Raw genomic sequence first — 13,715 nt, 5'->3', positions numbered from 1 at the left:
AGAAAACCTTACTGCCACAAACCCTGATAGAACTCACAACCAAGAGACAAAGATTAAAAGATATTCTGAGAGAGCAATCAGCTAAGTTCTTTGCTTCTTGGAAAAACCGTATATTTGTACATGGAGATAAGGCCTCAAAACTAACCATGTCTCTAATAAAAAAAAGACAGGCCTGCACATTCATTCATCTTATTAAAACAAAATCAGGTTTAAAGACCCAGAATTACTCTGAGATAGAGAAAGAATTCTTGTCCTACTATAAATCTTTATAGGAGGAGAAAAAGAAAAAAAACAAAAGAGACAAGATATCCAATCCTTTTTAAAACATTTAAAGCTTCCGGCCCTATCTAAATCCCAACAAGTACAATTAGTAAAGCCATTTACTCTTGCGGAACTCCGGTCGGCCCTGTTGAAGTGCCCTAAAGGGAAAGCACCAGGCCCAGACAGCTTCTCGACTCATTATTACAGCACCAATTCTGAGATCTTGCTCCCCCATTTGCTCAACATGTGTAATGGTCTTCAGGAGGGGGGAGTGGCACCACGGCAGCTACTTGAAGCCAGAATCTCACTGATCTATAAAGAAGGGAAAGACCCAGAACAATGTGGCAGTTATAGACCCATATCATTGTTAAATACGGATCTGAAGATATATGCGAGAATGATGGCAGACAGGGTTGCGGTGGTGCTCCCTCAATTAATCTCCTTGAACCAATCTGGATTCATGAAAGGAAGAGAGGGGAAAGATAATACATACAAAATCTTACATTTAATGCAATTTGCTAAACTAAGAAAACTACCAATTGCACTAATGAGTATTGATGCTGAGAAGGCGTTTGATAGGGTCGACTGGGTTTTCCTACAAGAAACATTATCACAATTTGGCTTCCCCCCATCAGCAATATCCGCCATCATGGGAATGTACTCATTCATGCCCATCAGCTAGAATCAAACTAAATGGATCTTTGACAGACTCATTTCAGATTCATAACGGCACGAGGCAGGGCTGCCCCCTGTCCCCGTTGTTATTTGTATTGTCAATCGAACCACTCTTACAAGCCATCCAACAATGCACTGAACTAACAGGCCTGCAGATCCAGGGAGCCCACTACAAAACTACAGCGTTTGCAGATGACCTTTTGCTGGTAATCTCTAAACCACTGAGGAGCATCCCAGCCATACTAGCTACCCTGGAAAAGTTCAGCGAATTATCAAACTTCAAAATAAATGAAACAAAATCGGAATTCTTATATTTAGGCCTACCAATACATGTAGAAAATAAGCTTAAACTAACATACTCATTCCCTTGGCAACCGAAAAGCCTTAAATACTTGGGTATACAGTTGTGCGCGTCAGACAAGGACTTATTTGAACTTAATTTCAATCAGCTACTGAGAAACACAGCGGGAACCCTCCACTCTCGGAAGGACACACATTTGTCGTGGGTGGGTAGAAAAAATATATTAAAAAGCCTAATCCTGCCAAAGTTTCTTTACGTAACATAGTTAGTAAGGCCGAAAAAAGACATTTGTCCATCCAGTTCAGCCTATATTCCATCATAATAAATCCCCAGATCTACGTCCTTCTACAGAACCTAATAATTGTATGATACAATATTGTTCTGCTCCAGGAAGACATCCAGGCCTCTCTTGAACCCCTCGACTGAGTTCGCCATCACCACCTCCTCAGGCAAGCAATTCCAGATTCTCACTGCCCTAACAGTAAAGAATCCTCTTCTATGTTGGTGGAAAAACCTTCTCTCCTCCAGACGCAAAGAATGCCCCCTTGTGCCCGTCACCTTCCTTGGTATAAACAGATCCTCAGCGAGATATTTGTATTGTCCCCTTATATACTTATACATGGTTATTAGATCGCCCCTCAGTCGTCTTTTTTCTAGACTAAATAATCCTAATTTCGCTAATCTATCTGGGTATTGTAGTTCTCCCATCCCCTTTATTAATTTTGTTGCCCTCCTTTGTACTCTCTCTAGTTCCATTATATCCTTCCTGAGCACCGGTGCCCAAAACTGGACACAGTACTCCATGTGCGGTCTAACTAGGGATTTGTACAGAGGCAGTATAATGCTCTCATCATGTGTATCCAGACCTCTTTTAATGCACCCCATGATCCTGTTTGCCTTGGCAGCTGCTGCCTGGCACTGGCTGCTCCAGGTAAGTTTATCATTAACTAGGATCCCCAAGTCCTTCTCCCTGTCAGATTTACCCAGTGGTTTCCCATTCAGTGTGTAATGGTGATATTGATTCCTTCTTCCCATGTGTATAACCTTACATTTATCATTGTTAAACCTCATCTGCCACCTTTCAGCCCAAGTTTCCAACTTATCCAGATCCATCTGTAGCAGAATACTATCTTCTCTTGTATTAACTGCTTTACATAGTTTTGTATCATCTGCAAATATCGATATTTTACTGTGTAAACCTTCTACCAGATCACTAATGAATATGTTGAAGAGAACAGGTCCCAATACTGACCCCTGCGGTACCCCACTGGTCACAGCGACCCAGTTAGAGACTATACCATTTATAACCACCCTCTGCTTTCTATCACTAAGCCAGTTACTAACCCATTTACACACATTTTCCCCCAGACCAAGCATTCTCATTTTGTGTACCAACCTCTTGTGCGGCACGGTATCAAACGCTTTGGAAAAATCGAGATATACCACGTCCAATGACTCACCGTGGTCCAGCCTATAGCTTACCTCTTCATAAAAACTGATTAGATTGGTTTGACAGGAGCGATTTCTCATAAACCCATGCTGATATAGAGTTAAACAGTTATTCTCATTGAGATAATCCAGAATAACATCCCTCAGAAACCCTTCAAATATTTTACTAACAATAGAGGTTAGACTTACTGGCCTATAATTTCCAGGTTCACTTTTAGAGCCCTTTTTGAATATTGGCACCACATTTGCTATGCGCCAGTCCTGCGGAACAGATCCTGTCACTATAGAGTCCCTAAAAATAAGAAATAATGGTTTATCTATTACATTACTTAGTTCCCTTAGTACTCGTGGGTGTATGCCGTCCGGAACCCGGAGATTTATCTATTTTAATCTTATTTAGCCGATTTCGCACCTCTTCTTGGGGTAGATTGGTGACCCTTAATATAGGGTTTTCATTGTTTCTTGGGATTTCACCTAGCATTTCATTTTCCACCGTGAATACCGTGGAGAAGAAGGTGTTTAATATGTTAGCTTTTTCCTCGTCATCTACAACCATTCTTTCCTCACTATTTTTTAAGGGGCCTACATTTTCAGTTTTTATTCTTTTACTATTGATATAGTTGAAGAACAGTTTGGGATTAGTTTTACTCTCCTTAGCAATGTGCTTCTCTGTTTCCTTTTTGGCAGCTTTAATTAGTTTTTTAGATAAAGTATTTTTCTCCCTATAGTTTTTTAGAGCTTCAATGGTGCCATCCTGCTTTAGTAGTGCAAATGCTTTCTTTTTACTGTTAATTGCCTGTCTTACTTCTTTGTTTAGCCACATTGGGTTTTCCTATTTCTAGTCCTTTTATTCCCACAAGGTATAAACCGCTTACACTGCCTATTTAGGATGTTCTTAAACATTTCCCATTTATTATCTGTATTCTTATTTCTGAGGATATTGTCCCAGTCTACCAGATTAAGGGCATCTCTAAGCTGGTCAAACTTTGCCTTCCTAAAGTTCAGTGTATTTGTGACTCCCTGACAAGTCCCCCAAGTGAAAGACAGGTGAAACTGTACAATATTGTGGTCGCTATTTCCTAGATGCCCGACCACCTGCAGATTTGTTATTCTGTCAGGTCTATTAGATAGTATTAGGTCTAAAAGTGCTGCTCCTCTGGTTGGATTCTGCACCAATTGTGAAAGATAATTTTTCTTGGTTATTAGCAGAAACCTGTTGCCTTTATGGGTTTCACAGGTTTCTGTTTCCCAGTTAATATCCGGGTAGTTAAAGTCCCCCATAACCAGGACCTCATTATGGGTTGCAGCTTCATCTATCTGCTTTAGAAGTAGACTTTCCATGGTTTCTGTATTTAACATGCTTCCAATCCAAATCCATTCCTCCTTCCTCTCTAAAGTGCATTCCCTTTTTTTTAGTTACATTTGGCGAAAGAGTAAACCACGGATCAATTCAAAAACCCTAACATTACCAAAAGAGATGGGAGGGATGAGCGCTCCAGACATAATAAAATATTATCATGCAACACACATTTCAAGAACAATTAACTGGATCAGAAATACTGAAAGCAAACAATGGCTAAATATAGAAGAAGAAATGTCACCTCTATATCTGTTTCAGCCACGGCAAGGTGTAAACAGTATACAAAACAGAACACCGTAGCTGCATACCTAGTGGTCATTGAGAGTACTGCACTCTATCGCACATTCAAGTGAATCATAGATAAATTACATAAGTTAGCAACAGCCAGTAAACAATGTACGGAGATATGGTGTTCAGGCTATGTACATTATGTACATGCTGCTACTGCCATAGCAGATATAAGCTGATCAGTGATGATGCCAGGTGTCATAAGCCCACCAATCTCAAGGTGATGACCTATCCAACATTCATCAATAGTCCAGCCATGGGCAAACTCTTTGAATAAGGAGTAAAAAAGGCAGGTGAACATTTGTATTTGTAGTTGTGAAATAGCAAGTCTCTACAAGTTGGGCATCCCCAAACATTTGTGTGATGTGCCTACCTCTAAATATTTGCCGCTGATAGCACTATCATTCCTGACAAGGCTCCTCTAGGAGCAAAAACCAAGATTAGTGTATGCATTGTCATGCATCGGGTTCAATAATATACAATAAAAGATCATTCAAAGAGCAGAAGTTTTTTTTATTCCCACATTTTTTAAACATTTATTTATAGCTTTTACTTTCCCGTAACTTTAGAACTTCCTATTGAGTTTTTTTCTTTAGGCAGATATTACGAGGTTTACAGGAAATGCTGTCATTCAGGATGTATTGAGAAGTTAAAAATAAGGCTTATTTTTATGAAATGCCAGAGCATCTCAGCATAAATTATTTTATAACTTCATCTCCTCCTGTCAGCTTCTTACATCATGCGAGTAAGCCTTGCAGAAGTGCATTAGTTTGTGGCACATGCTCTTATGGAGTGTAGCAATAATCTCACACTGAGTGAAAGCCTATGACAGTGTCATAATGTTTGCTGGTTGTCCCTCATGGTTTTAATGGCAGAATTCCACAGAGCTTGATTTTCTCGCTGCAGGAGATCTTTCGCCCCTGCTGCTAGATAGCCATTGAATATGTATGTTGATATAGCAATGATAAAGTACATAAGAATAAAAGAAGGAAGAATAGCTCTATTAGCATTGCAAAACCAATCTAGGAAAACTTACTGTATAAACAGCAAACAGTATTGTTATTTTTGAAATATGTCTTTAACAAATTAAAAATGTGGCTGTAGAAGGAATTACCATATTTTTCGGATTATAAAATGCTCCGGATTATAAGATGCCCCCCAAATTCTGAGGAGAAAATTAAGAAAAAAATATTTTTTAATAAAATGGTGGTGTTTCTTATAATCCATGCATCTTATTGTTTACCGGGGTGATGGGTGCGGTGAAGCAGGGTCCCAGGGTCACTGCTGGAGAAGGCAAGAGTGGGGTAATGCTGCAGGCCACAGGCTGGGATGAGTGGGGCTCCGATGTGCAGCACGCTGGTGTGAGGGTCTTGTGCTTGTGCATGTCTGGTGCTAATGTATTTCCGGTAATGCTTCCGGGTGTCTCCGGGAGCCTGGCGGTTGCTGGCCGATGCTGCTGGTATCTCCGATGCCCAGCAGGGCTGCGTGGGTGTCTGGCGCTGCCCAGGGCTCTGACAACATTTTGCGAGAGGCCAAAGCCCCGGTAATTCCACGGTTCTCTGTGCATGCACCGTGGACTCTGAGAATATGGCCACCGCCAGGGGTGGTGCATGCGTAGATGGTGATCTCGGGACCAAGATCTCGAGAGATGAGATCTCAGCCCTGAAATCTCATCTCTCAAGATCTTGGTCCCGAGATCACCATCTGTGCATGCGCTGCCCCGGTGGCGACCATATTCTTGGAGTCCACCGCACATACACAGGGAACCATGGAATTACCAGGGTTCTGGCCTGTCGCAAAATGTCGGCAGAGCCCCGGGCAGCACCAGACACCCTGGGCACCCGAGATACTCACAGCAACGGCCAGCAACTGCCAGGCACCCTGAGACACCCAGACATCCCCTCATCCCAGGCTGCGACCTACACCCATGGTATCGGTAAGGCATGTCCGCTTTGTTAGAAGCACCCTCCATTTTCCCCCAACTTTGGGGATAAAAAAGTGAGTCTTACAATGCGAGAAATATGGTATGCAGTTTTTACTAGTTCAATATATATTTTAAGGGTTAGAGCTTTGCTTTCTTGTCCAAAATCTATGATGTTCTGTCTAATTGTATTAGTAACGCAGATTGTGTATGTTAACATTTACATAATAAGCCCTATCCTTGTTTTCCCTGACATCGAGAACAGGAGGGCTAAATCTCTACACTACAATGGCCAGACCTGATAACACCATAATGACTAGCAATGTTTTTTGTCCTCAGCACATTTTGGTAGTTTTACCTTTCTTATCTTTTCACTGATGTATTTTTTCTCTCATCTGAGAGATTATGCAAATCTCACTATGATCAAGCTTTGATCAGAGTTTGAGTATAGTGTGATCGTAGTGTTATCCAAATCAATCAGATGAGGAGAAGATGGAAAAAGAAAAATGGCTCCATTGTCTCCATTCTGTCAATCTGTGGAAATTGCACTGCAATCAAAGGTCATCTGAGTGCAGTCAGATGGTTTCCATTGACTCATTCACTTTCATGGCCTAGTGCAATTCGAATATTGGCTCAAACTCAGGCTGGCTGTTATTTCTTTTCATGGACCTTTTGTGTCAGAGGAAAAAAAATGGACACGTCAACAACCAAATAGAATAATCCTAGTGTGATACATTGTTTTGCTGGATCGCACTCTGACCAAACCAATACAATCGACCATACAAGCAAATATGATGTAGAAATTGTATTATTTTTGAACGTTGCTTATTGTACATAGATATTATACAATTTTTTAGAATAAATGCTATATTGAAAATATAGAATAAAGTTGAATCTTTTTTCTGCAATTAGGGTATCTACAGGAATGGAAATTACTAGGGAAACTGGTCAATACAGTGACACCAGTCACTATCAGAGCTGATCTGTGCCACCAGGCAGACGCATGAACGCCTCAGCATTCAGCACATGGTGATCACTGAGTGCTATAAAGTATAGCCAACAAAAGGAAAGACAGAAGCAGTATTTAACTGCGTATAGTCACATTAAAGATAAGTTATCATCTTATAAAATGGGACTACATCGCTACACCCACTAATCTTAAAAATGAAGGGGCTAAATCACTGCAGTAGTTTTCTCTGCACAATGACATTTCCGGCCATTCACCTGTACAGGGTACTGTAGCAGACCTCACAGCTAGTGAGTAGTAATGTGCTCGTTACTTGAGATTTCCGAGCATGCTCGGGTGGTCTCAGAGTATCTTGGGCATGCTCGTATATTATATTTGAGTCCCGCAGCTGCTTGATTTGCAGCTGCTAGACAGTCTGAATACATGTGGGGATTCCCTAGCAAAAACTCAATTTCTGCATGTGTTCCGGTTGTATAAGAGCCGCAAATCATGCAGCTGCAGAGACAAAAACATAATCTACGAGCACGCCCAAGATACTCATCACTAGTAACGAGCATCAAATAACGAGCACACTCGCTCATCACTACTCACAGCAGATGGCGAGGACTCAGCTGTGCAGATAAGAACTATGAAGGCAACACATCAAACAGGTGTGCTTTCCTCTACCCAGTGGGACTCATTTATCAAAATTGACTTCATCTAGTCTGCAGTCTAGAAATTCATACTTTATGGGGCTTTATAGTGGCCATTCTATAGAATATGATGAATAATTTGCACTAAAATGATTGAAAATCACAGTTACCAACATAATTTGTACTTTATTTTTCTGTGACTCAAAAAGTTATTTTGTGTCTTGATTTCTCTATTTCCTTAAAATATTGTATGCTGCTCTTTTTTTTAAGATTTCTATTATTTATTTCTTTAAAATATGGTGCTCTTTTTTTAGATTTCTATTTTTTATTCAAATGTTATAGAATCATAATTACTTTCAGAATTTTTGTCTCGAGTTTATAGAAATTCCCCATAAACAGATAACAAAAAAAGATTAAAGATTTTTAGAAAATTCGACAAGAACTAGTTGCTATGGAAACATTTGGAGTTGAAAAATGTTTGCTTTATGTAAGCAGGATGTCTATTTCAGTAAAGCTGCTTGTAACCAACTAATCTTAATACATTTTACAGCGATCAATACACAAATCTTAATAATGCTAAATGGTTGTTTGTCTTTGAAATACAATGTTTTTTTCTTCCAAATAAAATGTACTTAAATTGCTCACTGAAATGTATACCATGCAATAGGCACCAAATATACTTAGTTATGTTTCCTTTAGAATAAAACGGCTTCCAAAACTTTAATTTTGATGTTAGAACTCCTGAAGTCTCCACCAATCAGCTGACTGACTATGGAGCTACAGAAGTGGCAAAGCTCAATACATTGTGTAGTGGTCATGAATGGTACTGCAAGCTTTCTCTCACACAAGAGTACAGAAGAAAACTTGCTTCTGTACAGTATTTGGAGTTGTGCTGTTTTTGGTTATCCATGGCCTCTTTATTCAGCTGATCTCTAGGGGTGCAGGAGTCAACCCCCCACTGATCTAATATGAATGACCACACCTAAGTATAGGTAAGTAAAGATTTGTCAACCCTTTAATTTTTATTTCATAAACCAATAGTACACATGAAAATCAGCAACTCTGTCCTATATCTTATCAGAGAAATCTGCTTCTTTCTTTTCCTGGATTGATCATTACATAGTATTCAAAATTCTCAATTTGTAGGTAAAATGTGTATTTAGCGAAGACATGTTTTCCTATTAGGCCGGGGTCATACTTGCGAGTGTGATGCGAGAAACTTGCGCAAGAATCTCGCATCAATAGTCAGCACTGCGGTCGGCACTCGGGACCAGAGTGTGCGGTTGCATGTATTTCTATGCAGCTGATAGCTCCGGTCCAGAGTGCCGGTGGCAGTACTGGGTATTGATGCGAGAGACTTGCGCAAGTTTCTCGTATTGCATACTCAAGTGTGACCCCGGCCTTACTAAGATAGGAGGTGACTGTTGTTACCGATAAGTCTCTATGTGGAATGGAGGAGAGCGGAGCTAGAAACAGAGTCCCTCTCTCAACTACATACAGTGGGGCAAAAAAGTATTTAGTCAGTCAGCAATAGTGCAAGTTCCACCACTTAAAAAGATGAGAGGCGTCTGTAATTTACATCATAGGTAGACCTCAACTATGGGAGACAAACTGAGAAAAAAAATCCAGAAAATCACATTGTCTGTTTTTTAACAATTTATTTGCATACTATGGTGGAAAATAAGTATTTGGTCAGAAACAAAATTTCATCTCAATACTTTGTAATATATCCTTTGTTGGCAATGACAGAGGTCAAACGTTTTCTGTAAGTCTTCATAAGGTTGCCACACACTGTAACTCAGTATTCTTTTTCCTCCAAACACGACAAGTTGTGTTTCTACCAAACAGTTCCAGTTTGGTTTCATCAGACCATAGGACATTCTCCCAAAACTCCTCTGGATCATCCAAATGCTCTCTAGCAAACTTCAGAAGGGCCCGGACATGTACTGGCTTAAAGGGAACCTGTCACCCCGAAATTCGCGGGTGAGGTAAGCCCACCGGCATCAGGGGCTTATCTACAGCATTCTGTAATGCTGTAGATAAGCCCCCGATGTTACCTAAAAGAGGAGAAAAAGAAGTTATATTATACTCACCCAGGGGTGGTCCCGCTGCTGGTCCGGTCAAACGGGCGTCTCCGGTCCGCTGCGGCGCCTCCCATCTTCATCCCAAGACGTCCTCTTCTGATCTTCAGCCACGGCTCCGGCGCAGGCGTACTTTGCTCTGCCCTGTTGAGGGCAGACAAAGTACTGCAGTGCGCAGGCGCCGGGCCTCTGACCTTTCCGGCACCTGCGCACTGCAGTACTATCCTCTGCCCTCAACAGGGCAGAGCAAAGTACGCCTGCGCCGGAGCCGTGGCTGTAGATCAGAAGAGGACGTCTTGTAATGAAGATGGGAGGCGCCGCAGCGGACCGGAGACGCCCATTTGATCTGACCAGCAGCGGGACCGCCCCTGGATGAGTATAATATAACGTCTTTTCTCCTCTTTTAGGTAACATCGGGGGCTTATTTACAGCATTACAGAATGCTGTAGATAAGCCCCTGATGCCGGTGGGCTTACCTCACCCGCGATTTTCGGGGTGACAGGTTCCCTTTAAGCAGTGGGACACGTCTGGCACTGCAAGATCTGAGTCCATGGTGGCGTAGTGTGTTACTTATGGTAGGCCTTTTTACATTGGTCCCAGCTCTCTGCAGTTCATTTACTAGGTCCCCCCGCGTGGTTCTGGGATTTTTGCTCACCGTTCTTGTGATCATTCTGACCCCACGGGGTGGGATTTTGCATGGAGCCACAGATCGAGGGAGATTATCAGTGGTCTTGTATGTCTTCCATTTTCTAATTATTGCTCCCACTGTTGATTTCTTCACTCCAAACTGGTTGGCTATTGCAGATTCAGTCTTCCCAGCCTGGTGCAGGGCTACAATTTGGTTTCTGGTGTCCTTTGACAGCTCTTTGGTCTTCACCATAGTGGAGTTTGGAGTCAGACTGTTTGAGGGTGTGCACAGGTGTCTTTTTATACTGATAACAAGTTTAAACAGGTGCCATTACTACAGGTAATGAGTGGAGGAAAGAGGAGACTCTTAAAGAAGAAGTTACAGGTCTGTGAGAGCCAGAAATCTTGATTGTTTGTTTCTGACCAAATACTTATTTTCCACCATAATATGCAAATAAATTGTTAAAAAAACAGACAATGTGATTTTCTGGATTTTTTTTTTCTCAGTTTGTCTCCCATAGTTGAGGTCTACCTATGATGTAAATTACAGACGCCTCTCATCTTTTTAAGTGGTGGAACTTGCACTATTGCTGGCTGACTAAATACTTTTTTGCCCCACTGTAAAATGGTGTTAGTAGTAGCAGCTGTTATCTCCTATCTCAGAAATGGAATTGAGTGTTTTGAAAATTAATGATCAATTTTGGAGGAGAAAAAAAGCAGATTTCACTCATAAGATTTATTACAAAGTTGCTTGTTTTCTTGTGTACTATTGCTTAAAAATAAAATAAAACAACAGTTAAACTTGCAGATTAAAGGGGTTGTCTTATTATGTCAAGCAGGAGCCTGCTGGGGTAGTATAATTCTTATTGACAGGTCAAACCAATGGCACTTTTATGTTGCTGGACCAAACATTGCCCTTTTTCATGCTGCAAGCAAAGGGAGGCTCATAAGATCACAAATGCCGCAATACGGAAAGCTTCAGAGCATCACTTACATATGATACACTGCAGTCGTGGCCAGTAACCCAAGCCACACTCAGTAAACAAAAAATCCTAAGATTCTCAAAAGCAGTTAATAACAAGCAAATGGATAAGTTGCTTATTTTTACAAGCACTTTGCACTTATAGCCATTTACAATGATGAAATAACCTCTTAAACATTTTAAAGTCTTACTTAGGGTATATGCACACATTGCAGATTTAGATGCGGATCCGCAGCATTTTCGGACGTTTTTGGATGCGCGTAATTGCATCAAATCCACAGTGTGGTGCACTACCAATGTTATTCTATGTGAAATAAAGAATTGTTGTGCACATGCTGTGGAAAATTCTGTGCAGATTTGCAGCGTTTTATTTTCCACACCATGTCAATTCTTCTTGGGGATCTGCAGCGTTTCTGCACCCATTGACTTCCATTGAGTCAGGCACATCCGCAGCAAAACAACAGGTGTAAAAAAGATCTGCAGATTTGCTGCAGATGTGGGTGCGAGAAACGCTGCAGATTGGAAGGAGGAAGCGTGTGTGGGCGGAGACTGTGTGTGGGCGGATACTATGTGAGTGTCTGTGTGCGGGGGTCTGCGTGTATGTGTGTGTCCCTGTGTGTACGGGTCTGTGTAAGAAGCCATTGTCTGATGGGACTATGGCTCCCATTCGGCTATGAATGCTCACAATGACCTAATTGCCGATGATGGGAAAGTAGACAATGCATGTGTTCAGTAGTAAAAAAAACAAAAACATGCAGAATATACAGCAGAAATACAGGACATATATTACAGACAGTACATACAACATATAGCATACAGTACATACTCACCAATCACTATTAAAAATAACATAATAAACAAAGATATACTTACCTTTCCACGTAGTCCAGTTAATAATGAGTGCCCCGTGATGATCTCCCGTGTAGAACAGTAGCATCGGGTGATGTTCGTGCTCTACAGGCCCTCCGCGATGAACTGACAAGCAGAGGTAATTCTCTGCAATGTATCCCTCCGCCGCTACAGGGAGAGAGGTCACCCGAGTTCATTCTCTCACTGGCAGCGCTGTGTGAGAAAATTTCCATGCAGCATTGCCATAAAGCGAGCCTGAACTCGGGTAACCTCTTTGATGATACACTGCAGGAGCCATTATCTCCTCTCAGGGCATGGTGGGAGATCATCACTGGAAACTCGTTATTATTTGTACTGTGGTTCAAACCAGGGAGTATACTGTTGGTTTATTATTTTTTACTTTTTGCAGGTGATCGATGGCTTCGGGGAATTAGGTGTGGATGCAAGTTTGGTGAAATTAAGGTTATTAAAATACTTTTTTCCGGCTGTGTCTTTAGTTAACCCTTTCACTACTATAGGATTAGCAATGGATAGGTGTCTTATTGACACCTCTCCATTACTAACTAAGCTTAATGTTACCTTACAATCAAAGGTGACATTAACCCCCTTATCACCCCATTTTTGGGGTCCTCTATTTTAATGGCCAGTATAGGCTAAGTATACAGCTGCCGGCAGATATTCATAACATGGGAAGATCCATGGGTATTAACCCCTTCCCAGGCTACAAACATCAGCCCATAGTCACTGGCTTTCCCTCTCTGGTGCAAAAAATTGCGTGGGAGCCCACACCTTTTTTTTCAATTTTTTAATAAATTAAACAGATATTGCATTTAATGCCAGATGTCACACTTGTGAGAAACTCACATGAGTCTCTTGCATCAATACCCGACACTGCTGCCGGCACCCGGGACCGGAGTGTGCAGCTGCATGTATTTCTATGCAGCTGAACGCTTCGGTCCCAAGTGTCGGCAACAGTGCCAGGTACTGATGTGCAAGACTCAGGCGAGTTTCTCTCAAGTGTGACCCTGACCTACTGCAGATTTTGTATGTGTGTGTGTGTGTTTGTGTGTGTCTCGATTTAACTCTTTATGTACCATTTTGTTATATTTATTACTAAACATAGGGCTTGGTATTATCCATCTATCCATCTATCTATCTATCTATAGAAATATCTATAGCTAAATGGATAGATATATCTATAGCTAGATGGATAGATATATCTATAGCTAGATGGATAGATATATCTATAGCTAGATGGATAGATATAGCTATAGATAAAAGGATAATAGATAGATAATAGATAGCTCTATAGACAGATAGAT

General features: G+C 41.2%; 1 protein-coding gene across 1 annotated transcript in view; it reads right to left on the bottom strand.

Annotated features, from left to right (window-relative positions):
* Positions 1–13,715, bottom strand: part of IL1RAPL1 (interleukin 1 receptor accessory protein like 1) — a 2,437,811-nt gene that overhangs the window by 942,829 nt on the left and 1,481,267 nt on the right. The window lies entirely within an intron of this gene.

This window comes from Ranitomeya imitator, chromosome 3 (assembly GCF_032444005.1).
Source record: "Ranitomeya imitator isolate aRanImi1 chromosome 3, aRanImi1.pri, whole genome shotgun sequence".
In the NCBI taxonomy this organism is placed as follows: domain Eukaryota; kingdom Metazoa; phylum Chordata; class Amphibia; order Anura; family Dendrobatidae; genus Ranitomeya; species Ranitomeya imitator.
This window is presented reverse-complemented; position numbering and strand designations above follow the sequence as displayed.